At 49.9% G+C, this 25,481-nt stretch overlaps 1 protein-coding gene and 1 long non-coding RNA gene across 4 annotated transcripts in view; one reads left to right on the plus strand and one right to left on the minus strand.

Annotated features, from left to right (window-relative positions):
* The window catches only part of MIDEAS (mitotic deacetylase associated SANT domain protein), a 65,116-nt gene that overhangs the window by 34,754 nt on the left and 4,881 nt on the right, over positions 1–25,481 (minus strand). The window contains exon 1 of one of the 3 annotated variants that reach the window (XM_081050151.1): positions 5,805–6,146. The exons of 1 other annotated variant lie outside the window; for it this stretch is intronic. The gene's annotated coding sequence lies outside the window, so the exon portion shown is untranslated. Of the gene's footprint in view, positions 1–5,804; positions 6,147–25,481 lie in introns of those variants that run through there. One more of the 3 variants, XM_081050153.1, reaches the window with a different exon arrangement.
* Positions 6,196–13,206, plus strand: LOC308498344. Its single transcript, XR_013993460.1, has 4 exons — positions 6,196–6,586; positions 7,133–7,227; positions 7,900–7,947; positions 11,585–13,206. It is a non-coding gene; the product is annotated as an uncharacterized lncRNA (long non-coding RNA).

The following is a 25,481-nucleotide window of genomic DNA, read 5'->3' on the forward strand; positions in this document are numbered from 1 at the left end:
GGCCTCCCCAGGACTCAGCTGTGCCAGCAGGGCCTGCAAGGACCAGGCGGCCAGGAGTCCCCACACAATACTTGGCAGAGCTTCCAGGCCTATAATGGACCCTCCACCCTCCTGGGCTCACTGAGAAAAGCAATAAAAGCGCAAGTGCTAGCATCTGAGGTAGGCTGGGGAGAGGGGAGCCACAGGAAGTCTGAGCAGAGACGCCAGAAAGAGGGTGGGGGCTGCAAGGAGCAAGCAAACCTGCCCTGAGGCCACCACAGTGAATGTTCCACAAGTGGAAGTGCCGGCCTGGTTATTTTTGGCACCTCTTCTGCCCAAAGCCAGCAAGGAAAGGCAGCTGCTAGCAACATGGAAGGGCTGTTTACGCTCAAGTGTGCAAGCAAGCACTGCTGCAGGGACAAAAAAGAGCACCGGCAGTCACGGTGCCGAGGGGCCTCTGCCCCTTTCTTCCTCTCCCGACTGTCCCTGTTAGGTCCAATCTGTGCGCTGCATAGCTGACATAGCGTGGGTACTTCTGCTTTCACTCAGATCCAGTCTCCCGACCGCAAAACTCACTCACACACACACAAACAGACAAATAAATAACTGTGGAGCCAGCTGAAGACTGACCACACCCAGGAGCCGAGACAGTATTCCTCAGGGCTCTTCCTGCACTGAAGCGGCCCTCCCAACTTCCAAATTTGGAGAGGCAGGGACCCGAGGCTGCTCCTCTTTCCTTCCTCCTTAGGTGAAAGTGGAGACAGCCGACAGAACCTCAAGGAACTCATTGCCGCTCAGCTTCCCCATTTGAAAATGAAAGAGTTGGACTAGATGTCCCAGAAAGTTTTCCAGCTCTGGGATGCCTCCTGGGAGCTGGGGAGCCCAGGGCTACGACCAGGGGCCAGCTGGGAAGGTCAGACAGAGTAAGGTCAGGTGGGCAGGGGATCTGAGTCACAGCCAGGTACATGCCCCAAGAGTGGCCACCAAACTGGGAGGGAGAGGACGGGGGAAGAGGGAGTGAGACAGAGGGGAAGAAGGGAGGAAGAAAAGAAGAGGAGGAAGGGGAGAAAGACCAGCTTATTTGTACTCTCAGGGTTCCAAGTGGTAACTTAAGCGTTTCTGAGCTCCTTTGTAAGTTCTGGGGCCTTCCCCTCCAAGGAAATGGCAAATTCTGGCAACAGCAGTCTAGATTGGGGCTTCTGTCTGCCCAACTGCTGAGAAAAGCTGGGAACTGAAATTTCTCGCCATTTTCCTTCTCTCTGGACCCCATTTCCCCAGAGAAGTTGGGTAGCCTCAGAGGGAACCCCCTTCTGGCTGCAAGCCTGGTATACTTCCCTCTCTCTAAGCTCTGGCCTGGACAAACCTTGCCCTGACTGTTCCCCTTCCCCCTTTCTGAGACTCCCTGAGGAAGAAGCATTGCCTGGAAAAAATAATGCTCACAGCATGAGCTCCCTGTGGCTGGAGAGACAGGGAACAGGGAGCACCTTCCCGGCTGTCCACAGCACCAGGCTAAGTTCCAGGAAGAGCAAGAGCAAGAAACACTGCCAGGGAAGCCTCAGGCCCCAGCCCCACTACTCCCTAATAGTCCCTGCAAACCACTGCCAGCAACCACGTCCCTCAGGGAGACCTCCACCCCCAACCCAGCAAAACCCCAGCTCTTTCCTGACATGTGGCAACTTTCTTCTTATATAATACCTTGGTGCCCCTCCCACTCCTCCCTCCCCTCCACTTCTCCCTCCCCCCCACTCCCCGCCCCACCATTTCAATTGGTGAAAGAGCCAAAGTGCTCTTTGGAGGGACAACTCCCACCCCAGGCTCCACCCAAACCTCTACTGAGGTCACACAGCATGCGAGGCTTCAGGTGAAGCAAAGACAAGGGGACTTTTTCCTTGGCTGAGAAAGCAGCCTTCCTCCCACCCACGTGAGCAGTTCAGCCTGAGGCCTGGGTGGATAGGTTCCCGACAGCACAATCTGATCTCTGGGAAGCTGAGCAGGGACAGAATCACTTGCAAAGGTGCACAGGCACCAGGGTCTGGGCTGGTCTAGGCTTGAGTGGATCGCAGGCCTAGAGTTAGGAGGAGCTTCATTCACACAAGCCCCAGTGGCCTAGAAGAGTGCCCTCCTATCAAGAACAGGACACCCTTCATTTCCTCTTCCCTGGGAGGAGCAAAAGACAAACAGCTGAACTTGGTGGGAACCAGTGAAATGCTAGTCATCATCTGTTGAGTACCTACTATGGGTCAGTCACTTTGCACACATGATCTTTTTAAACCTTCATAGCAACCCTATGAAATATTATCATCCCTGTTTTATAGATAAGGAAACTGAGGTTCAGGAAGTTAAGCAATGCTCAAAGCCACCCAGCAAATGAAGAGGCTGGAGTAGGGGCCCAGGTCTGCCCAGGCCTCGTTCAGGTGTACCCACCAGGCTTCCTTCAATCACTGTCCACACACCATCCAGGAATGGTGTTCTGAGTGTGGGGGTGGAAGTGGGTGTGTACAAGTTTTGCTGTTATTGTTCCCAAGTGTATGACTGTGAGAGCCCCTGTATGTGTGTGTGTGTTGGGGGTGGAGAGAATGTGATCACCATTCAGATCACCATTTCTAACACCGAGGTTATGCTGTAATGCTTCTGATTCATAAAATGAGCTCACAGTCTCAAGGTATCCTGGATGTTGCTTTGAATGTAAATGCAGATTCCTTAAGTAAGAACTGGGGATTTCAGCACACTCCATCTAGCTCCAGCCCAGCATACAGAGTTTATTTAGTTCGGTCCCATACAATCAGAGCGCTCTGGAGCAGAACCAACCCCTCCAACAGATGTGATCACTGGTTGCATTTCCTGCAGCCTGTGGTGAGTCAGGGAAGAATAGAGCTTCCAGGCTGTTTCTATACTGATGCATGCTAACACATAGGAAGGGTGCCAATCAGCCTGTCCAAAAGAAATGCCCAGGTTAGCAGATTCCCAGGCAGAAGGCTCCATACTCTTTCACCCTGAGATCCCGCTGGGGTCAGGATGACCAGGACACCCTCTTCAGAAGGCCAGCCATAGGGTAGTGCCAGGAAACTGGGTTCACCGGCACCAGGATCACCCATGGGCTGACCCTTTAGAAACCAACGATGCAGTATGTGTCCCCCCAGCAGGACTCACTGGGACCGCCACATGCCAAGCCCACATTGTCTTGAGGGAGATCGTTCATTAATTTTTTCAGCTAACATATACTGAACACCTACTAGATGGTGGGCATTGTAGGAACAATATAGAGCTTACACTAGAGCAGAGGCTACAATAATAGTGAAATGTGCTATCAGGATTTTACGTATACCAACCCATGGAAACTTTACTGCAACTCTATGAAGAAGGTATAGAGACTCTAGCTCTGCGTTTATGTTTTTGACTACCACACTACAGTATGTACACAAATGACTATATAATATGGAAATGGGTGTTCAGAAGGAGGCTGAGGCTTCTCCAAAGAAGTGGCATTTGAAACAGGTCGAGAAGGACAAGGAAGAATCTCCCAGCTTCTTGTGGCCATCCCAACTCCACCGCAAGCAAGGTTTCCTCCTGGGAGACCCAACTGCAGAAGAGGGACTATCAAGGCCAGAGTCCTGGACTGAGCCCATTCCCCTTCAAGGACACTAAGCTTCAAGTGCCAACCCTCCCCCCCTCCCGCCCATCCTTCTCCCACTCCTCTCTTCTCTCACTCAGGGGCCCAGAGGACTTGGTGGTTCCACTGGGCAGCCCTTCCCTGGGTTCTGCAACCACAGGAAGCCCTCAGCTGAATCTGTAACTGCATATTGTCTTTATTTTCTCCATTTATTAAAAGCAGCAGCCCACAGGACTAAACACCCCAGCTATTTTTAAATCCCACATTTAACTAAGTTGAACTCTCATCCCCTTGGGCACTCCAGGGCACTCTTTCTTTGCTAGGGTGAGGTGGGGGCTGACAGAGCCACAGGGAGCGGGGGATTCCACTTGGTGCTTAGAGAGGCCACACTGGCAGTGGGCACGCTGTCTCAGATCAAGCTGCATGGAGGAAGGGGGGGTGCCCTCCAGGTTCTTCACCACCTTGTTCCCTGGGAGCTACCCAGACCAGAGTAACCAGCCAGAGGCCAATCCAATTAAAGTGGAGACTGAGCCATCGCCATGCAACTGAGATGGTTTATCACAGTAATTGAATGTTTACACCCCTGCTATTCAATGTCCAGAGCAGTAGGAAAAAAAGGACCCCTGAATTCTCAACCTGGAACGGATTCTCCTTTCCCCTTGGTCCTGAAGCCATCTAACAGCCTGTGGAAAGGGTGCATTTCGCTGATTCTAAAGGGGCACGTGCCACACCATCCCTGGGAGGTTCTGCAGCGAGACAGGTGGTTTCCTCCCCTCAACCTGGGGCCCACCGGGGAGGAGAGGCTTCTCCTCAGGGCTGCAGTTCTTCCACCTCCACCAGTCCTCCAATCTCAATCCTGAAGCTGCAGGGACAAGACGAGGCCAGACCTCCAGGCCACCACCAGACCAGGCTCCCCCTGCTGGAGCAAGCCATACTGCCCCTCCCCCCAGCCACAACTGCCAACAGGGATCCCCTGCACACACGTGCCCCGGCGGCCTCCATAGTCAGCTAAGACCAGCCAGCAATCTTCACCCCACCTGCCTATCGAGGCCCCACGGCCTGGCACACAGGTACGATGTGGGATGGTTGAAGGAGGAAGTAGCCACCAAAGATGTCACCAACAAAGTTTTAAATGGGGCGAGTAACTTCCCCTTTCATCCTTCCAGCAGCTCACTCTGGAGAATGGAATGGAATACCCAGTGGCCTCCACTTTAAGTGGCAGGTACCACCTCCAGGTCTGCCTTCCGTGGGGCTGAGGTTTGAAAGCCGCAGGGCGGCACCAGGCCCTTAAGCAGAAGCCTGGATGTGGGCCTTCAGAGAGACAACCTGATGCACATACTCCAAACCAGCCATATGCAGGGATCAGACAAAACCCAGGCTCCCGCGTGTTGGAGAGGCACCACCAAACCCAGCACACCATGAGGTGCCGAGAAAGCTGCGAAGGCCGCAGCGCACGGGATTCCGGGGGCCGCAAGAGGGGTGACAAGGCTGAGGTGCCCCCCGCAGCGCCCGGCTGCTCCGGGTGAAAGTAGCCTGTCCGCCTAAACGCTCCAGCTGAGGCCCTTACTGCACTTGCCCCAGTTCTTCGCCACCCCAGCACCTCTGTCTCCAAACTCCCAGCGCGGCAGTTTCCATGTACACTTTTCCATGCACACTGTTAAGAGAAAGGGAAGGGGCTCCCGCGTCAAGTTCCTGCATTTCACGAGCCCCTCCCCGCGCCTCCCGGGCCTGAGCTCGGTCACGCAAGCCAGTCCCTGCGGACACCACGTTTCGCTGAGGCGGAGGAGGAGCAGCCGTGTTCCTGAGCCGCCGCCGCCGCCGCCGCCGCCACGGCTGGCCCAGCGGGTGGGGAGGGTTGTCCTGCCCTGGCCGAGCCCGGGTGGGCGGGGGCCGCGCGCGAGCTGCGTAGCTGCACAAACACGGCGCGTTGGCGCTGCACACGCAGCTGCGGGCCAGAGTGGACGGCTGCCTGGCGGCCAACGCACGTCCACACCCACGCACACCCACGCACACACTCCCGCAGCCGCCCAGGCGGCAGAAGTTGACGCGCCGCTCCCCCCGCACCCCCGCTCGGGTAGGCGCCTGCAGAGCTGCAAGCCCGCGCGCCCAGCCGCGACCGCTTGCACGCAGCCCGGGATCGCTTGGCCGCCGCGCCAGGGCGGGCTGCGCCTCACCGCGTGCAGGCCTCGGCAGCCCACCCAGCAGCCTCACTTACTCGCTCCTGCCGAAGCTCCGGCAACGGCCGTCTCCTTTCCGCCGCGGGCCGCCGCCTTCGGTCGCCTCCCAGACTCCAGCCGCCTGCACACACTCCCTGATTTTAAACACAAACAGGCGCCGCCGCCTCCCCGCGGCGTTCGCAGGGCTTCCACCAGCCCGCTCCTCCCGAGGCTGGGAAGTTTGCTGGTAGGGCCCGGGCGGGACGTGCGGGTTGTCACCCCTCGCTCGCCGCGCAGGAGCCTCAGCGCACCCCGCGCTGGAGGTGTCCGCCTCGCGATCGCTCTCCCTCCCTCCGTGTCACCCCCGGTCCTGCGATGCAGTGTCAGGATTGCACTGCTCTGACTCATCGGTTGAGCTCACAGCTTGAAAAAAAAAAAAAGAGAGAGAGAGAGAGAGAGAGGGCGAGAGGCAACAGCGAAGGAGGAGGACTCTCTGGCTTGCTACAAAGGATTGCACAACTCGGGGCTGGGAGCGCGGAGCCCCAGCAGCCAGCCGGCGAGCGCGGCACGGAAGCGAGCAGGAACCAGCTCTACCACTTCATCAGCACAACTGTCTCGGGTCGGCCTCTCCACCAGCAGGCCCGGCGCCGCCCACTTCCTGAGACCAAATAAGGCCGGGGAAGGCGTCTTTAAATCTCCAGCAGCTTGCTGGGGCTGGGGATTTCCAGCAGACCTCACCTCTACTCCGGAGTTAGTCGCCACCCTCCCCCAGCCCAGGCCGGCGCCCCCGATGGCTTTGCTGGAACCAACAGGCCACGCGGCTCGTTCCTTTCACACCAAGGTCAGGAGGAGACGGTGACGAAATGTTTGGAAACCCATCGGGCCTGCCAGGAAAGTGTGTGTGTGTGATTTTGGGGAGGACACAAGTCGCTTTCTTCCACAAAGAATTACTCTCTGGTTTTGGATACGGTAAATCATGCTCGATGCTGTCCAAGGCACTTATATTAACAGTCTCCCCAAGTTTCACTTTCGGCTCACCAGCATCCTAGTAGTGTAGAGGTTATTGAGAAACTGGCCCCAGCCCCGACAGAAGACTCATATCTCTATTATTTAGGTGATGGAAAGCTCCTGGGTTTCCTTCTGGCAACTGAGGTCAGAGTTGGAGGGAGCTTTTCACTGTGTGCCCTCATTTCCCCTATCTTCTCCACCATCCTCCTGATGCCTCTTTGCCTGGCTTCTTGGAAGATGGAAAACATTTCTGCTGCTCGGGGGGTGCTTGCTAGCCCCCACATTCAATAAGGCTCCAGGGCCAAGAGAAAGTCCAGGGAAGGGAGCCCTGTTTTTCCTGGTTCCTTCCATTTTTTTGTTTTTGTTTGTTTTCCCCAAGGAGATGGGTCAGGAGATCTTCTGTTCAAGGAAAACCCACTGAAGAATACACGGTGTCCCGGCAGCCGCTCCCCCAGACCCAGTCCTGACAACCAGGTGCGTCCCTTGCTTTTAAAGGGAGAAGGGGAAGGACAGGAGAATGTAATTCTCACAGCCCCTCTGAGCCTGCAGGGCAAGAGCCTCCCCTCTACCCCCCTCCCTTCAGTGGATGACAGAGACAATACCCACATCTTATGCCTAGAAACCTAGAAAACCCCACACTTGCTCCTAAGGGACCTGACCTTCCTGTCCTCTTCCACCCCTTTGCTGGCAGGAGCACCTGTGTACCACGAGGGCACACCCCACCCAGGAGGAAAAGGGCTTATTTGTACCCTATGACAGATATATCAAAGTAATGACAACTTAAAAGTCTTATCTGCAAAATAAAAATAATTATGCCAGGGAACTGGACTAGATGACCTCCTGAAATGCCTTCCAGTTTAAAATCCATGATTCTATAAATTTAAAAAGTGCATGGGGAAGCCAGGGGAACCACCTCCAAAAAAAAAAAAAGACTCCAGACTCTCAGATTTAGCATCTGCTATGAGGGTATTGTTCCTGACAATTCTCAAAGCATATCCCCACACACATGGCTTAACAATCCTGCGCGTGAGAAGAGTTTTAACCCTCTTGTTCTACGGATGAAAACACTGAGGTTCAGAGAGGTTAAGTGACTTGCACAAGATCTGAGGGCAAGCCAGTCATTTGTCACTTCTGCTTCTCTTCCAGTCTACCCTAGAGGAAGGCAGTGAGCAGCTGAGGGACTGAGGTGCTCAGGTACGTTTGGAAAACATGCGATATCTTGCGTAGTAGGCCCCCAAGTAGAGGCTAGACACTCAGGACTCCTGGCAGAGGCTCAGGGTAAAATCTTTTTGTTTTTTCCATTTGTCTGGTTTCTTCCTTCCCACTGACACCTCATCCAAGTGAGGGAAGCAAAAGCAAAGCCACCTGGTCTCCAGTGCCCACTGCTGCCAGGTGTCTCTGGAGACCTGTGGCCATCCTGACCTTCCCCTCGGGCCCAGCCCCTAGAGCTGGCCTTGGGCCAGCCCAGAGCAAGCCCCTGAGAGCCAGTGCAGACCAGTCCAGGGATGTTCCCAACCAACCAGAAAACCCAGCTGGGGAGTGCATTCCTAGAAGAGTCTGCAACCATGAAGCCAGGGCCCAGCCTCCAGGGAACAAGTGGGAGCCACTCCAAAGGGCACTCCCCAGCCTTGTCCCGCCAGGACTTCCTCCCTGTCCCATGCTGGGCTGCTGAACCTGGCCTAGGAAGCAGCACAGGAAGTAGAGGTAGGTGGCAGGATACATGAGAAACAGAAGTCAGCTACCTGGAAGATCCCTGCTCATCTTGGAGCAGCTCATCCCTTCACTCCAACTAAACTTCCAAATTCAGGCCACCTCAGAGAGGAAAAGGGGCTCGTGTGTACGCAAGGGAGGAGGGCTCAAGACTGTCCCAGATGGCCCCTGCCTAGCAGGAGAAACCTACCTCCCAAAGGCAGGCAGGTGAGGTTGTACAAAGTAAACTGCAGCTCTTCTGGGAAAGCCCTGGAGGTCAGTTTTGCTGCAGATATGACAGTGCAAAATCACTGACTTGTGAAGTGAAAGTTTTGGTTTTAGAAGCTCCAGCGCTTCCTCCAGACCTCTGGAACAGCCAAGAAGGGTGCCGTTTGGGGAAAGATAAAAAAGTGTTCCAAAGAGTGAGCTTTTCTCCACCATCAACCTTCACAAACAACAGAAATGAGAGGAATACACAGCTCTAGTTCACAGGGAGTGCATCTGCTGAGAAACACTCCAGGAAACAAAGCACCTCAGATTCCAAACCCTGGGTCCCAGTGACGGTAGAATATGGCATTAGAGAGGCTTCTTAGGACGGCATCAGCAGTCTGAAGTCTGCTCAGAATGATCCATCACCGGCTGGAGTGCTCATCACCAGTATCCATTCTGAAACAGCGCGAGACCATTAAGTTTCCAAGGGTGAATTTTGTGTTGTGTGAATTATATCACAATAAAGGTGTTATTAAGAGAAAAAAAAAGCTTCCAAGGAAGGCAGGTTCTCACCACCCACCCACCCACCCACCTAACCACCTCCATTAACTTTCTGCAGCCATCACTCACTATTTAAAAGAGGGGTTTTCTTCTCCCCCAGTCCTACATTCCTGTCGTTTTTCCATTGTCCTTTCTCTGTCAAGACCTTCCCCTTCCAGGCCAGCACACATGACGTGTTTAAGTGAATAATCAACCTTTACCTGAGTGTGGGGAACAAATACAGTTGAGGAAATCACAAGTCAACAATGCTAGGACTGACTTTGGATCCTGCTTAACAAAGGCTAACCTGCTGTGTGATCTTAGGAAGTTGACACTTACTTTCTCTGAGCCCATAACAGATGTACTGTAAAATATCTGTTACATGAATAATAAAAGAATGCCCACTTTCTAGGGATTTGGGAGAATCACAGGACAAAACACTGCCTTATAACTATATCATGCTTTGTACATATAAGAGGTTACAATTATTTTTTCTATATTCTCTTCTCCCCAAACCAGCTTCTCCCTTTCAAGAACCTAGTCCAAGGAGGGTGGGGATGGAGGAGAAGGTGAAGGGATTAGAAAGTGCAAATTAGTAGTCACAATAGAGTCACGGGGATATGAAATACAGTATGGGGAACATAATCAACAATGTTGTAAAAATTATGTAGGATGCCAGATGGGCACTGGACTTATCAGGGGGATTACTTCATAGACGGTGTAGATGCCTGACCACTGCGCTGTACACCTGAAGCTGAAGTAGAGTAATATCGAATGTCAACTATAATTCAATATATATTTCTGTATATTTTTTATATTATATGTACACATATATGTATACGGTCATGAGATGTGGAATACAGCATAGGGAAGATAGTCAATGATATTGTAACAGCTATACACAGTGTCAGAGGGTAGTAGATTGAGGGGGTTATCACTTTGTGAGGGATGTAAATGTCTATTACTTTGCTTTGTACACCTGAAACTAATTTTTTTTAAAAAGAACCTAGTCCAAGCAAGATGTTTATCCTCTGTAAAGACCTCAGGCCCACCCTGTGACCCACAGGATGACCCTCTTCTGGGCTCTGCCCAGAGAAACTCCAGCATTGACTCACTGTCTCATCCCGGTGTCCCTCCAAGGCTTCTCTCCCAGTCCCTGCTCTTTGTGTCCTTTCCACCAAGTTTTCCCACAGTGCTGCCCATCCAGCCTGAATAGGGACACTCCTTTGATGGTTGTACCTTCTCTTCACCCATTTTTACCATGTCCTTGCTGAGGGAGCAGGAGCTCAAAACCGCCCCAGCCATTAAGTTAAGCCATCGTGTGCTGAGAAGTCACTGCAATAGGACTTCACCTTTGAAAACCCAGGGGACCTCCTCCTCAGTTCACATTTACTTCACCTGTTCCGGGGCAGGGTCATGCCTACCACACCAGCCCACAGCTGTCCGCATCTCTTGGCCCTCCTGCCTACACCCGCCTCTGCCTCCCTCTCTTGTAGGCCTGCGCCCGCTTCTAAATGCCTTTGTCAGGCCTGAGAGGGAGCTTCTGCAGATGTCCCCAGTTGCTGTTGTCACTCTGGGAGAGATGTCTGGCTGGGTATAGGGAGAAGGACAAAACAGGTGTGGGTGCCAGGGACGGCAGGACTGCAGGGCCATGAGGATAGAGACACCCTTTCTTCACAGAGCCAGAGAGCTGCCAGCTTCCCAAAGGCCTCATCTCATTTCAGTCCAGTTCCATGCCCTCTGCAGAACCAGCCCCAGACAGACTCCTTCACTGGCTGTTCTCTGGAGCTTGGCTTCTTTACCTTATGGTAGTAGGTCAGGAGGAACGAGACCCCCAAGATCCAGTGTGTACCATGGGACATGCCTTAAACCATTATTTTTAAATGAAAACAAATACTGATACATCATGTACTACGATCTAAAATTCATATTCATGGAAGTGTACAAGTTGAAAGCACAGGCTGAGACCTGAGTCTAAATCCTGGCCCATACTAGATTGATGATCTTGAGCAAGGTCCTTAATCACTTGGTTTTCTCATCTGCAAAATGGGGACAATAAGAGCTTAAAACAGTATCTGGTATATATTAAGTCTTTTATAAGCACTGGCTATCATTTTTGTCTCATCTCCTAACCGATCTTCTTGTTTCTTGTCTTGTCTTGTACACTTACCATCCACACTGCCATCAAAGTAATCACATCCATTTTCAATAGCTCCCATCATCTGCTGCCAAAAGCTCAGACTGGTAACTAGCCCATGAGGCACTTATACTTCCACATGATCCCGCTCTGCCCCGCTTCCCAGCCACAGGCCCACACAGCCAAACAACCGGAAGTTTCCCAAGATGCCTGCTTTCTCATGTATGCTCCTCCTCCCCCCACCTTCATCCACAGGTTAAAACCATATCCCGGTCTCCCACCAGACTTGGAACTTAATGGCAACTCTTCCAGTAAGCCTTGCTTGACTCCTCCAAGCAGCAGCAGCAGAAGAAGGCCAAGAAGAAGCAGAAGAAGGCCACTGGAGTGTATACCGCTGGAGCCCTTCCAGATCCTCTTTATCAGGCTGGTGCACCATCCTCCATCTGCTAGGAGCCCTGCTAAGGGCTCACAGCTGCCCCCTTCTCAAAGGGAGTCTCTGCTGGGGGAGAGCGCTGCAGCCAACGATTGACTTCAGAGTGTGAAAGGGAGGGAGTCCAAAAGGTCAGCTCCTTGGCCTCAAGGTGGCATCAAATCCTTGGTGGTGGGCACATTCATGCCCTGGGGCTCCGGGTGGGATCAGCTCCAGATGCAAACATCCTTCCTTGCTTAGCTTCTTCCCCAGCCCCAGCCTGCTTGCCTCATTCCCTTCCTTCTGACAGCACTTCCTAAATCAATCCCAGGCACCCCAAACTGTCTCAGTCTCTGCTTCTAAGAATCAGAACAGCCACTGCCTCCCCTAAACTCCCATGGTATTCTCGTTTATCTTTTCTCTGTCCTCTACACATTATCCTACAGCTGCTTACTGTACCATGTCCTTAATAGGATCAGAGCTCCTGAAGGGCACAGTGTGGATCTTAGTTCTACATTGTATCCCCAGTGCCTACACGGTGTCTGCACATGGCGGTGCTCAGTAAATGCTTGTTGATAAATGCAAGAATAAAATAATGCCTGTGAAAATTTGAGGGAAGTCATAACATTTAACAGATTCTTATGACTATTCCATTTCTCCCATTCTAAGGTGCACATTTCTCCCCATTTTAACATCTCTGAAATCAGGATGCATCTTACAATTGATAGCATGTCATGGTTTAATTAGCAGCATTTTCTCTTTCATAGCTCTACATAAAATAATGGTGCATCTCATAATCACTGGCTGCTCAGGTTTAGGGGTGTATGGTACTACTACTGCTGTTACTACTATTATTGAGGCTTGATCTGCTGGGTTCTGGGCCTGCAGGGCCAAGTCCCTAGAGCAGAGAGGTCCTATTCCTTGAGCTCAGTAGCTGTCGTGAAATCTCTCATAAAGTGACCTGCAATTTCCCAAGGATCAGAAGGACACCTGTGTCCAGACACCTCTGGAAGCTCTCATGAAAGCAGGCCAATGCGATGTGGAACAAGCTCTGAACTGGGAATCAAGGGGGGCAAAGCTGTAAGCCTGGTTCTTCCTCTCATTTTCTGGGTGACCCCACGCAGGACCTATCAACACATTTATCGAGCGCCTACTACATGCTTGACGTGATGCAAGCCTGCTGGACCCATGCAACACTCTGAGAGGAAGCCATGATCCCCATTTTATAGATAAGGAAGCTGAGGCTCAAAAAGATTAAAGACCTCTTCTCAGGTCATACAGATGAAATTCGACCGCTAGACTCTCTGAGTCCTTCTGTCTGCTACATGAGGATACCTTCTGGGCTTGTGTCCTCCTGGTTAAGTCAAATAACGAGGGGTCACAAACCGGAGGCTCACAAGCCATCCCCACCCCCAGAGGTATTTTGTTTGATCCATATCATGTGTTTTATTTTAATTAGCTTAAATGTATTGTCAACATTTTTTTCTTTAAATCGGGAGATCTAAGCTGTAAATCAGGATTTATGGTTTGTCATGAAAAAAATCAGAATACAGGCCACACGGGAGGCAGAGCCGAGGAGCAGAGCCAGGGGAGCAGCATTATGATGGGAATAGCACTTCAATAGAAGTAGCAGCACAATGATGGAACTCCCACTGTCCAATTTTCCCCAGATTCCACCCCTTCCCAGGCCACAGGTCACTGTTGTTTAATCATCTCACTTGTGTCGTTTTCTTACCCCCAGCCAGCCTCTGTCACTGAGATTTCCCATTCCCTAGAAGCCTTTGAGTGGGTGACCCTTAATCCAGATGAACTCCAGTGCCCTCTCCAGCCCTAACAGCATGTGGCAACTCCCAGAATCTCTCTGGGCAGCCTCCCTTTAAGGAGGTGACTTTATATGAACCTATTTCAGAACCACTCAGACAAGCTCCTGCTGGTGGGAGTCTACCTCCTCTTTGGCCCCCCTCACAGGGCCCCCAGTGTCTGCCCCTCCCACCCCACCCAGAGCATCAGTGCTAGCCAGTCAGAGGGCTGAGGGCCAGCGTGGCTAAGGTGGGGAACCAGGCAGGTGTGGAGATGTGTTAGCTCAGGTCCAGGGGTGGGGCCCACCTAGGGAGGGATCTAGTGAGGAAGGCAGGACTTTCTGTTTCCTAACAGGAAAGTGGTGAAGGAGATTGGTGGAAGTGGGAAGGCTCTGCAGTGACAGATGACGAGCACGGTTTGACACGTGAGGAAACAAAAACAGTAAATCATGAGGAGGAAAAATGTACAGTCTCAGCAGCAATTTAAGAAATGCAAATGAGAACACCATTAAGGATCCATTATAACCCGAGTCAACGTGAAAATAAGTAAGTAAATTAAACAAGAAAGCTGCTGTTGGCAGGGTCATCAAGAAATGGCTGCATATACATTGCTGTGCTCCTGTAAACTGTTCAGATCTTTCTAGAATGTGATTTGGCATTGTGTTACAAGAATTTAACACCTTGGCCAGCTAATTACGGTCGGGGGACAATCTAAAATATCACCACAAAGGAGTTTTTATAAAAGATGCCCATAGCACCTGTATATAGACCCCCAAAATTGAAATCCATTCTGATTATGGCATTTCCTTCAGAATGTAATGGACTGACACATGGAAACACTCTGATGAAACCATTTGATGAATTGTTCAGTGACAAAATCAGCACAAAGAAATAACAGAGGTAAACTTATAAACTATCCAAAATTTCCACAGGAACATGAGCAGCAATCAGGAGAGAATTCTGAACAATGTAAATTGCTAAGGTGTAATGTTTATTTTGTTAAGTTGGCCAAAATGGTTTAAATAACAATAATGATGATGACAACAACAATTATGATGATATTGATGATGTAAGGGCCATTGAATAGGAATTCCTCATAATAAAAATACTCCAGCCCAGGTCCCAGGGCACAGGTAGGCCCAAGCCCCTGGCTTGATGAGACAGGAAGAAGGAAGGTAACCTGGGAGAGGACGGGTTATGACTGTGGGCAGGGGGAGGGCCCCAGAGCTTCCCTTACCAGGAGGATTCTGAAAGGTACCTCTCACCAAAGAAACAAAGTTATACAAGTAAACGCACACCATTTAACCTCCAACGTCCTGGGTGCTAACTCTTACTGCTGCCTTTGCGCTCTCAATTTTACTAATACCTTAATTGAGCAACTTCAAGGTGACACTAGCACTCTTTGTGGGCTAGCCTAGGAACCCAACCACCATTTATAGCATTGTTTCTATGGAAATGTGTTTCAAGCTTCAAGAAATTGAGCTGCTGACAACCCTGGGGCACTCACGTGGTCTCTAAATTAGGGAACTGAGACAAGTAGTTATTGCTGGGTCCTGGGCTCAGGAAGACAGCTTGTTACTTAGATTCTGTGGCAGTTAATACACCACCAGCAATGATCTCAATTGGAATAGGCCGGAGGTCACTGCATAGGGTGAGGATGGGACCAGGGCTTCTAGGAATGAACACGAGATTCTAGGGAAGCACATGGATATCCTACCCCCATTTTCAAACACACACGCCAGCATGAGTGGTGTAGAAGATGTGAAAATGGCCTGCGTACTCCTCTTGAGTATCCAGGCAAGCCCTGGGCCCATGCACTGATCCTGGCAAACCTCCAGCTACAGGGCCCTATTTCAGTCTGATTTTGGAACAACATCAACAAAAAATCCAAATCTTTGACAGTTCTGGAATTTGGCCTTAGCGGATATATGCTTGAGATAACCAGGGCCCCAGCAGGGCCAGGCCATCTCTCCACATGTGCTCTGCTGCAGTAGCTTCTGTTTTGCAGGCTCCAACCTGCCCGCTCCAGGCCTGCCCAGAGCTCTCCAGTCCCCACCTACCTTGGGACTCCAAACAGCACCAAGGAGTCTCCATCTCCTGCCCTGACTGGGGCTAGTCATAGAGAAGACATATCGTGGGCCCTCCAAACAGACCCTCCACGTGTCAAGAAAGATTCCCAGTGGGGCGGCCGGATGGCTCAGTTGGTTAAAGCGCGAGCTCTGAACAACAGGGTTGCCGGTTCAATTCCCGCATGGGATGATGGGCTGTGCCCCCTGCAGCTAAAGATTGAAAATGGTGACTGGACTTGGAGTTGGGCTATGTCCTCCGCAACTAGATTGAAGAACAATGACTTGGAGCTGATGGGCTCTGGAGAAACACACTGTTCCCCAATTGAAAAAAAAAAAGTTTCCCACTGAGAAGAAAAGATTACACACACACACACACACACACACACACACACACACACACACACACAGAAGCAAACTCAAGGTGGGAGTGGTGGGTGAGAAGGCCGTTCACTGGGAGTCCTGAGGCTCTGAGATGCCAGAGATATGAGAAAGTGGTCCGAGGAGGGTCAGCTGCTCAGCCACAAGGCCACACTTGCATTTACAAGTCCCAGCAGAACTCATGGCAAGATGGGGAGGGCCCTGCCTGCTAAGCCAGAGGTAGACTGGATGAAGGTAGGGGATTGATGAGGCTAGCACTAAAGGGCAACTCTAAGTTTCCATATATTAATATAGTAAAGATATGCAACACTGGAAACACCCCAGACACTAGTTACTAGGTCTCCACCTGGGTCAGGCAGGGCTGCAAGAGGTCAGTTTGCAAAAGCACATCTTCCCCGCTGCCTGTTTGAACTGCATCATTTGCCACCACCTGTGGCTGAGGCCTGCGGGGGAGGGGGGAGCAAGGCAGCCTCGAGGTGAGTGGGTGGCTTAGGGCCCAGCCTCTGGTCCACATGTGCTCACTGGGCTGGTTCCCTAGATACTCAGGTGGGAACAATCCTCTGGGCTCTGTGGCCACCTGGGGGTCGCCGGCACCGGGCAGAGTCCACGCTGGGAGCCCTGCAGTTTATACAGTTAGGTGGCCTGTGAAGTCAGTTATTAAAAGACCCAAGTTAGCCAATCTCAATTCTCCAGCCCCTGCAGTGCAGGTGGCTAAGACACAGCAGTTCTATCTTCCTGGTAACAGATGGGAGACTTGGAGTGCCTCCCCTGGCCTCCTTCCCACCCAGATAGTCTTTGATATGTTAAGGTCTTTTTTTCTTTCTTTTTTTAAGTATATATACTATATATATATTACAAAAGCAATTTCAAACACACAAATACTCCATTCATAACTACTTGACCTAAATCCAGTATTTATCTCATGCATATTTTATACTATGGCCAATGTAATCAGTTTTATGCACTCATCAAGTGTATCTGCAATTTTGCCTGCTAAAACAGAAGACATTTTCCACCAAAATTCATCATTTTCTCATGAATTAATATCATCTTCATATTAATTTAACAGTGTCATAATATTCACTGAGTCTTAGTATCATGAATTTTACTCATATAGCCACGTGGAACATTTAGGCTCTGCACAGTTTTTCTATTTTAAACAAGGTTCCTATAAATACCTTTGGGCATATAGTTCTTTTTCTCTTAGAATTATCTCCTTAGAATAAATTCCCAAGAGTAAGACTAATAGGTAAAAAGGAAATGAACATTTTTATAGTTTCAAGTTCTACATTTAAAAAAATATATTATTCTGTGTGAATTCCCTGGACTGTCTATTTTCCAAAGTAATTTTCCTGACTACACCTCCCAATCCTACCAGTCAAGGTCTACTCTTAAAATCCACTTTCCCGACTCCCAGGGGGCTGGGCATCTGAGTGCACACCCTATGATTGAATGGTTGTTGGAGGTGGTAGCTCAATTGATTTGCCGTGGAGGGATAAGGAAGGAGGACAGAGAGCGGTGGGTAGGAAGGTAGAGGACTGGGATGGGTAGGAGGGGGGAGCAGGCTCTGTGGAGGTGGAAACAAAGGTAGCTCCTACATACTATCCCTCCCAAAACAAGCCAACACCTCCCTAGACTTCAAACCCACCCTACTACCTGAGCTGCCCCTGAGCTGAGCTGATCTTCCAGGGTCCAAGGACAAAGACACACTTCAGTGAGTTCCTAAAGGAGATTTCAGAAATACTCTATGCTTCTAGGTTCTGGAAACATACTTTGCAAATGACATAAGCCATGCAGTCACCGTTGGTCAAGCAGGCCCATGCACATGCAGGCTCAGCCCTAAGGGTAGCTCAACTTTAAGACAGAAAATCTTTTAAGAAAGTCCTCCTCAACAGTCTGGTGGTAAAGGTGCTACGCCGTAGCACCCTCAAGGTGGCATGTAGCCCCTGGATAACGATTCCATATTAGGAACACCTTTGAGTGGTCACCCTGGTTCCACTGTGATGCACCATAAAGATACCACTTGCCAGACTCCATTCACAGGCTGGTGGAATTTCCAGGCAGGAAAGGACCACGTGTAGTCTAAGCCTCTCATTTTATAGAGAAACCAGGACACCAAGTCCTTGCTTTGGGGTTCCTGCTGCACCGTGCAATCGTTGTCAGGAGGCTCTGTTCCTCTTCCCCCTCCACAGGAAGAGAGCTACAGGCTGTCCTGACTGTCACCAGACAGAACAAGGCTTTCGTTTTAAAAAGCCCCAGTCTCTGCTCTCATGGTCTGCTGACTCGTGTTCCCTAGTTCCTTCTCTGTGCAAAGCCAGCAGACGGCAACAGGCATGAAAACTCAGGGGTCCTCTAAGGGCAGCTGGGACGTATCCTTCTTGAGGGGTTGGGGCCGGGAAGTCTCTGCCACCTTTAAACCAGCTCCTATCACAGATGCCTCCTCAGAGTCCTCCTCAGGTAGATGGTGACTTGGGTGCCAGAGGTTGCATCCCCAAAACCCCTTCCCACCCTCACCAGGGACTCCTTGGCAGGCTTGGAAAAAGAGCAAAGCCGCCGAGGCAGTCGCTCCTCCAGCAAGTGCTAAGGGAGGCCATCAAGCAGGCAACCAGCTCACCAACCACACACCTGACCCAGGCAGGGTCCTGGGCTTGCCCACTGCTCCATCACATCCCCTCAAGCTGCCCATGGGACACCTACGATGTGCCCAGTACAGATCTAGGCCAGTGAGGAGCCAGGCACGCCAGCAGCTGATGCCAGCATTCTACAATGGGGAAGTTCAGTCCCAGAAATGCTAAGATGGAGGCTCAAGAAGGCAGCAAGGAAGCAGGTGACTTCCGGCTAGTCCTGTGAGCATCAGCCAGGAGGAAAAGGGCAAGGAGGGCATTCCAGGCAGAGCGAACAACAATACACAAGGCACAGAGGAGTGAAAGTGCATTGAGGAGCAGGGAGAACATGAACGGACGCTGGGGAAGGGAGAGTGGCAGGACCAGAGAAGGGAAGCTGGGCTGGGGCTCCCACAAGGGTCTTGTGTACCCTTCTAAGGAAGGGGAGGTTTCTCCTGCAGAACTTGAACAGCTCTCAAAAGTTTTTGAGAGGAGTGACGTGATCAAAGCCATGTTTTAGTAAAAGAACTAAGGTCCTTCAAGACTTCATTTCCACTACAATACTGCTTTTAATACGATTCCATTTCATCTGGACAAAAATGGGCAAGTCGGTATACGTTGTGCCAGAGCCAACACTGGTGGGGAACACTCCTGCTCTGTCCCTCCTGGGGGCCAACCTGACCCCACATTGGTGACCAAGCCTCTGCCTCAGGAATCACCTCCAGTCCAGCCCATAAGAAGCCAGCCCATGACATGCCCAGCTCCGCGGTGGCAGTAGCTTCCTGCTTCCAGGCACCAAGAGAAAAGACTCTTGGAACGTGAGTGGCCATCACAGTCAAGAGTTCAGTAAGTTCAAAACTGCATTTTTCTTTCTTTCTTTCTCTCTTTCTTTCCTTTCCTTAAGGGAAATTAACTCCTTTGTCTAAGATTATTGGAACAGAATGACCAAGATTTCAGTCATCGTGCCCTTGCTTCAGAGAGCTATAACTAGAAGATCTGAGGGCAAGAAGTAAGCCGTGCTCACCTGGCCGACACCCTCTTATAGGAATAGAAACCTGGGCAGGGATGTGATGAAGCCTTCACTCCTTTAGCTCTCTCTCTCTCAGGCAGGTTATTGGGTAGAACATCTCTACTAGGTCGACATCTTCAGAACTGGAAAGGTGCCCAGTCCTGTCCACCTCAGCCAGCTTGGGCACCAGGGACCTTAAATCATTCTACAAACCAAGCCTGAAGCCAAAACTTCGACCTCCCACCTGAAGAGCAAAGGAGCACCTCCAAAACATCTTCTGGCCCTGCCAGTCTTACCCAACCCCAGAGGAAAAACAGAATTCAAGCTGTAACTGCCTGTCAGCCAGAGAGAGCCAGGCCTGGGCCACTGTCCTTACAAGGCAGCGCTGAAGTTTTCCAAGCGAAATCAAACGGGCAGGGAGGCTCCAGATGCCGGGATGACCTCTCTTTTCCACTGGAACCATTCAGGTTCCAGAGGATAAATCCAACTGCTAACGAAATGCTCAGCTCTCCAGAGCATATGAGAATCCTGAAGTTTAGCTGCAAGCTAAAGGACTCAGAAGGATGTCCAAAAAGATTAAGATCAAGATGTGGACATTTTCAGTGGCCTGAGGGGGATGCCCCATCACCTCCACCCATGTCCAGCACTGCCCAATTGTCCCAATCTGAGGGCTAGAATGGGGTCCCGTTTCTGTGATGGACACTTGTCCACCTGGCATGTGACCCCGTCCCCAGGTTTCAGGCACCGGGCATTGTGAGTCCTGGTGGGTGGCAGAGTTCCTCCTGCCACTGGGGAAGCTGTAACCTCCAGAGCCTCGCTGTTCAGTATCGGCAACAGAGAGAATAGGAGCGTGTGACCTAAGACGGAAAACCAGCTGCTCAGCCCAGACTATGCGTCTGGAATGAGTGGCACAAAAAAGCAGGGAGCGCTCAAAACTCATTCTGAAGAGGGTGACAGCATCCAGGTCAGCTGGCAGCAGTGATACCAGGGCCAACGGCCTCATCACCTTGGCTTTGGTTCTAACCACCCAACTTCCCCGAGGTCCTCGTCAATTTCTGAGCCTCGTTCTCCAACCTTCCAGGGCATTCAGGGAGCCAGCAGGCATGCTTCCATACATTCCTTTTCTCCTTAATTTGGCCAGAGTCAGCTTCTGCATTTGTAGATCGAAGACCTGGACTCCCCCAACCTGTCCTTCCACCTCCATACTTGCTCCTTGGCCCCCAAGACAACTCCTATATGATCAAGTCTCTAGTGTTCCTCTGTGAAAAGAGTAACTTAAATACGCACACATCTGAGGATCACAGACACCTAATAATCACCAATATGGACAAATGTCTTAAATGCTGCCTATAACAACCTACCCTGTCCCTGGTTCTGACTAGATGCCCTGGCTTGGGGCATTGATATCAGAAAGTAAAGGTATGGCTGCTCCTTTGAACTCTTCCCTATCTCTCCACTAACTCAGGGAAAAGTGGACTTGGAGTTAGGAAACCTGGATTCTGGAACTTGCACATCAACCCTGGGGCAGGTGACACCTGTACCGCCTATTTCACAGGTAGGTTAAATCAAATGAGAAGCCTCCATTGCAAAGCCCCAATAACCACCTAATTCCTATGTCAATCATTCTTTTCAGTCCTCAGTGATCAACAGTTGGTCAATTTCAATTCAATTTACTAAGTACTTATGGAGAACTTCCTACGTGCCTTGTGCTATAGTAGGAGTACAAAGTCCTGGTTTCTGTTTTCATAAAATTCAAAGCTCCCTCCTCCTTTGGCTTCTATGACACTAAACTCTCCTGGTTTCCCTCCTTCCTCACTGTCAGTTCCTTGTGTCTCATTTGCTGACTCCCCTTATACTATACCCCTCAAATGGTGATCCCCTCACCTCCTGTGTGCTCTCCACGGGTGATGCCATCTGCTCCCCTAGCTCTAACTCTTTCTATGTTCTGGTGATTCTCAAACGTCTGCTCCAGAATGTCTAATAGACAGAGGGGGCTAAAGGGAGGTAATTGAGTTTGTTTGGAACTTGTCTTGAAGCTGTAGCTGCACAGTAAGTAATCACCTTTACTTAAATGATATATTTATTTGGGGTGGCCTGGTTAGAGTTCATGGAGGGACAACAACCCCCACTGCCATCTCTGGGGGATCGCCTGCCCTAGACCTGTATGTCTAACTGCCCACAAGGCATCTCTCTTGGATGTCCCATAGGCATCTCCAACTCAGCATGTCTGAAATTAGACTCATTGTCTCTCCCCGAAATCTGCTGCCCCTCCTATGTCTCAAGTAGAAAATTGAGCAAACACTTTCACTTCTCCCTGGCTCTACTGGTCCTCGAGGCCTGTCAATCCAGCTCCCTTAACACCTTCCTAACCCAGCTTTTCCCTCTCCCACTACTCCATCTTGCCCCAATGACCACAACAACTTCGCCAGTCTCTTTACTGCCCATCTTCCTCCATCTCCAGTCAATTCTCCACATCACAGCTGAATGATGAATGATTTTTCAAAAAATTAAAAAATTAAATTCTCTCTCTCTCCACCTCTCTCTCTCTCTCTGTCTCTCTCGCTCTCTGTCTCTCTCTCTCTCTCTCTCTCACACACACACACACACACACACACACACACACACACCATCAGTCCTCAGTGGCTCCCCACTCCCCACTAAGAGGTAAGGTCCAAACCGCTTAGCTGGCACAAATGGCTGGCCCATGACCTGGCCCCTGCCTGCCCCACTCAGCAGCAGTGCTCCGTCACACCCCACTGCTTGCAGTTCCCGGAGCTGACCATGTTGTCACACCTCCACTCTAGGCCTTGCCTGAGCTGCTCCCTGTGCCTAGAATGCCCTGACTTCCTTTGCCACCTGGTGGATGCCTACACGCCTACTCGTTTCTCAGGATTTAGCTCACACATCAGCTCCTCCAGAAAGCTTCCCATTCATTAGCTCCACAGCATTCACTAAGCACAGGTATCATGCAAGGCACTGGGGCCATCGCAGGCCTTTCCTAATATTCCTCCATCCTCTAGTCTGGCAGAAGGGACCAGTCTGTCCTCTGAGCCCAGCGGACCCCTGAATACATTCACAGTGCTGACTAAGATGATCCATGGCACTAACTGCTCTTGACTTTTGTGCATAAATGGCTCCCTCACAGACCATGGGCACCTTGAAGGAAGAGGCTGAATCTTTCTTTTCTTTGTATCCCCAGTACCTACCCCAGAGCTAAGCACACAGTAGGGATTCAATAAATGCATGTAGGGTGAATGAGTGAAAGAATGAGGAATGTGAGGGAAAGCACCCTGTAAACCATGATGGGCAGGGTTACCACTGCTACTACTATGGCCAGTTTTCTTTTTCTCCATAACAGGGGAGGTCAGATCCTAAAGGCTAACTGGGTAGTTTAGCAAAACCTCCTTGGAGATGGCAGAAGAAATCCTGCACCTTTTACCACCTCTAGTGCAAGTGGGAATGGGGGTCAGGGAGTGGCTGTTAGCTCCTAATTTGTCCCAGAGTACATGCTATTGGGAGGCTACAGAAGAGTGGACACAGATTCATACAGAAGATTCCTTGCAGACCTCTTACAAAAGCCTGCAACAGGGAGCCTGGAAAGGGGAGAGAGAGCGGACAGAGAGGGCCTTGGAGCAGAGAAAAATGTCTGCTACATATGGACACTACTCTCTCCCAGCCCCACACCAATGACAGGTCACTCCAAGCATAAGCCCTTCAACTGCAATCCAGGGTGATACAACTACACTTTAAAACCCACTCCATGGATCTCCTCTCCATGACACCCTGATCACCTGTTCTATAAGTCGTTCTTAGTTAACCTCATATGGTTATTTCCTAGCTTATAACCAACCCTGCCATCTACTCAGGGGCAAGCATGGGCTGAAAGCCCTGAGCCTGCTGCCTGCTGCCTGCTGCCTGAGTGGTATCAGAGGACAAACATCTCAGCATGGTGAGACTAGTATTTAAACATACACACAGTTCATACTGCATAGCCCCCAATTCAAGCCAACAACTTCATCTGGTGTTCAACCTTAGAAATTGCAACTTCCTTCTCCCCAAACTGGAGGAACAGGCTAAGATGAATTTACGTATCAAGAGCCAGTATGTCTGCCGCCTACCTGGTGCCCTCTTAAGGGACGCTCAAGGTTAATCTTGATGATACTCTTATTTTTCACCGTGCACACTGACTTTAGAACCTGGCGCCTGGAAAATGCAACTCCACCAAATTCCATTCTCCTAGGTGACAGATTCTCCCTGAGTCCGTTTTTCCTTCTGGGTACAGCCTATCTCAGAAGCTGGACTGCCAGCCTCCTGGGGGGAAAGAGCAGCTGGGACCCCACTTTGCACGCCCCCCTCGTGCCATAGGTAGTGTTGAGAGCGTTGCAGCTGTTCCGTAAATACCCAGTGAAAGCAGCTGGCCCTGAGTTAACTGGCTGTTCAAAGGGTACCAAGTCTGTATTCCTGGGCCTTCTCGTGGGTCCCTCATGAGACAACTAGGATCTTAGGAACTGGGAGGGTTCCTCCTTTTCCTCAGTGTTGCCCAACCCATGTTCAGCGCTTAGAAAACACTAAGTAATCTTATTGGCCAACTGAGGCTGGTTAGGAGGTTTTAGGAACTCCATATAGGTTGATAGCAATTAAGATCAACTGAGATTAAAATGAGATAATAATGGTAAGAAGACTATTAAAACAGCACCCCACTCTCTTCTTAAAGACCTCTACCCTGTTTTTATTTTTAAGTTTCCTCTTTTTAAATCTTTGTGTGCTGCCTTAAGGAAACTGAAGAGATGGAATCCTTGGTTTACAAACAGACATGCTGGAAGTGCTGATTATGCTGACTAAGATGATTGATGCAGGATGGCAAATGGAAACAGAACGCGGGGTTTGTGCCCGAATCTTCCATTCAACAGCTGTGTGTCCTTAGTGAAGTCACTCATCCTCTTTGAACCTTAGTTAAAAATGAGAGAGTTACTGTGGGATTAAATTCTTAACCTCAGGATTCTCTGAGATGGTTTATCTGCAGTTCATATAAAAAGGAGCTGGATGAAAACAGTCCCAAAGGTTGTTTTCAGTTCTAAAAGTTGATTATTTGGTGAAATAGCAGATTCTTCAAAAGATTGGTTTATTAAATGCAGTTTATGCATAACTTTTCACAGTTTTCTATGCAAACTCCAGCTTCACCTGTATACATTTATTAAGAATTTTCAATTAAAAGTGAATTCAGCGTATTAACTGCAATATTGTATGTAGTAGCAAAAGACTGGAAACGACCCAAATGCTCTTCAGCAGGAGACTAGTTAAATAAATTATGGCATTTTCATATAGTGGAGAACAATTTAGCCTTTGGAAAAAATGAGGCAGCTCTATGTGCATTGATACAAAACAATCTCCAAGACACATTACGTGAAAAACACAGAATGCAGAACCCAGTGTACAGTATGCCAGCATTTGTTTATATATTCATATTTTCTTCTATCTGCAGAGGCTACACCTGGCAGCATAGCTGAAAAAAATGACAAATTGTAGTTGCCTAAGACAGAGACATTGAAGGATATGGGAACCATTAGAAGATGGGAAATTTATTTTTTCAAAGTTTTATGTTATCAAATTTATCAATATTTTCTCATGGCTTCTGCCTTGCATCTTTCTTAAGATGGCCTTTCTTCCCTCAAGGTTAAAAGAGACATTTATTTTTCTAATTCTATTGCATTTACACATATGTGTATATGTATGGTAATCTCTTGTCTATGTTGAAATTATTTTTGAGACCTACCTTACACTGTATAACTTACCATTTTTGCATTTTGAAATATTATGTGTGTATTACCTTTTCTAATAGAAAACTGGGGTTGGAGAGGAGAGGGGAAAATCTATCAGATTTTATT

Source organism: Rhinolophus hipposideros, assembly GCF_964194185.1.
Source record: "Rhinolophus hipposideros genome assembly, chromosome: 5".
NCBI lineage: Eukaryota > Metazoa > Chordata > Mammalia > Chiroptera > Rhinolophidae > Rhinolophus > Rhinolophus hipposideros.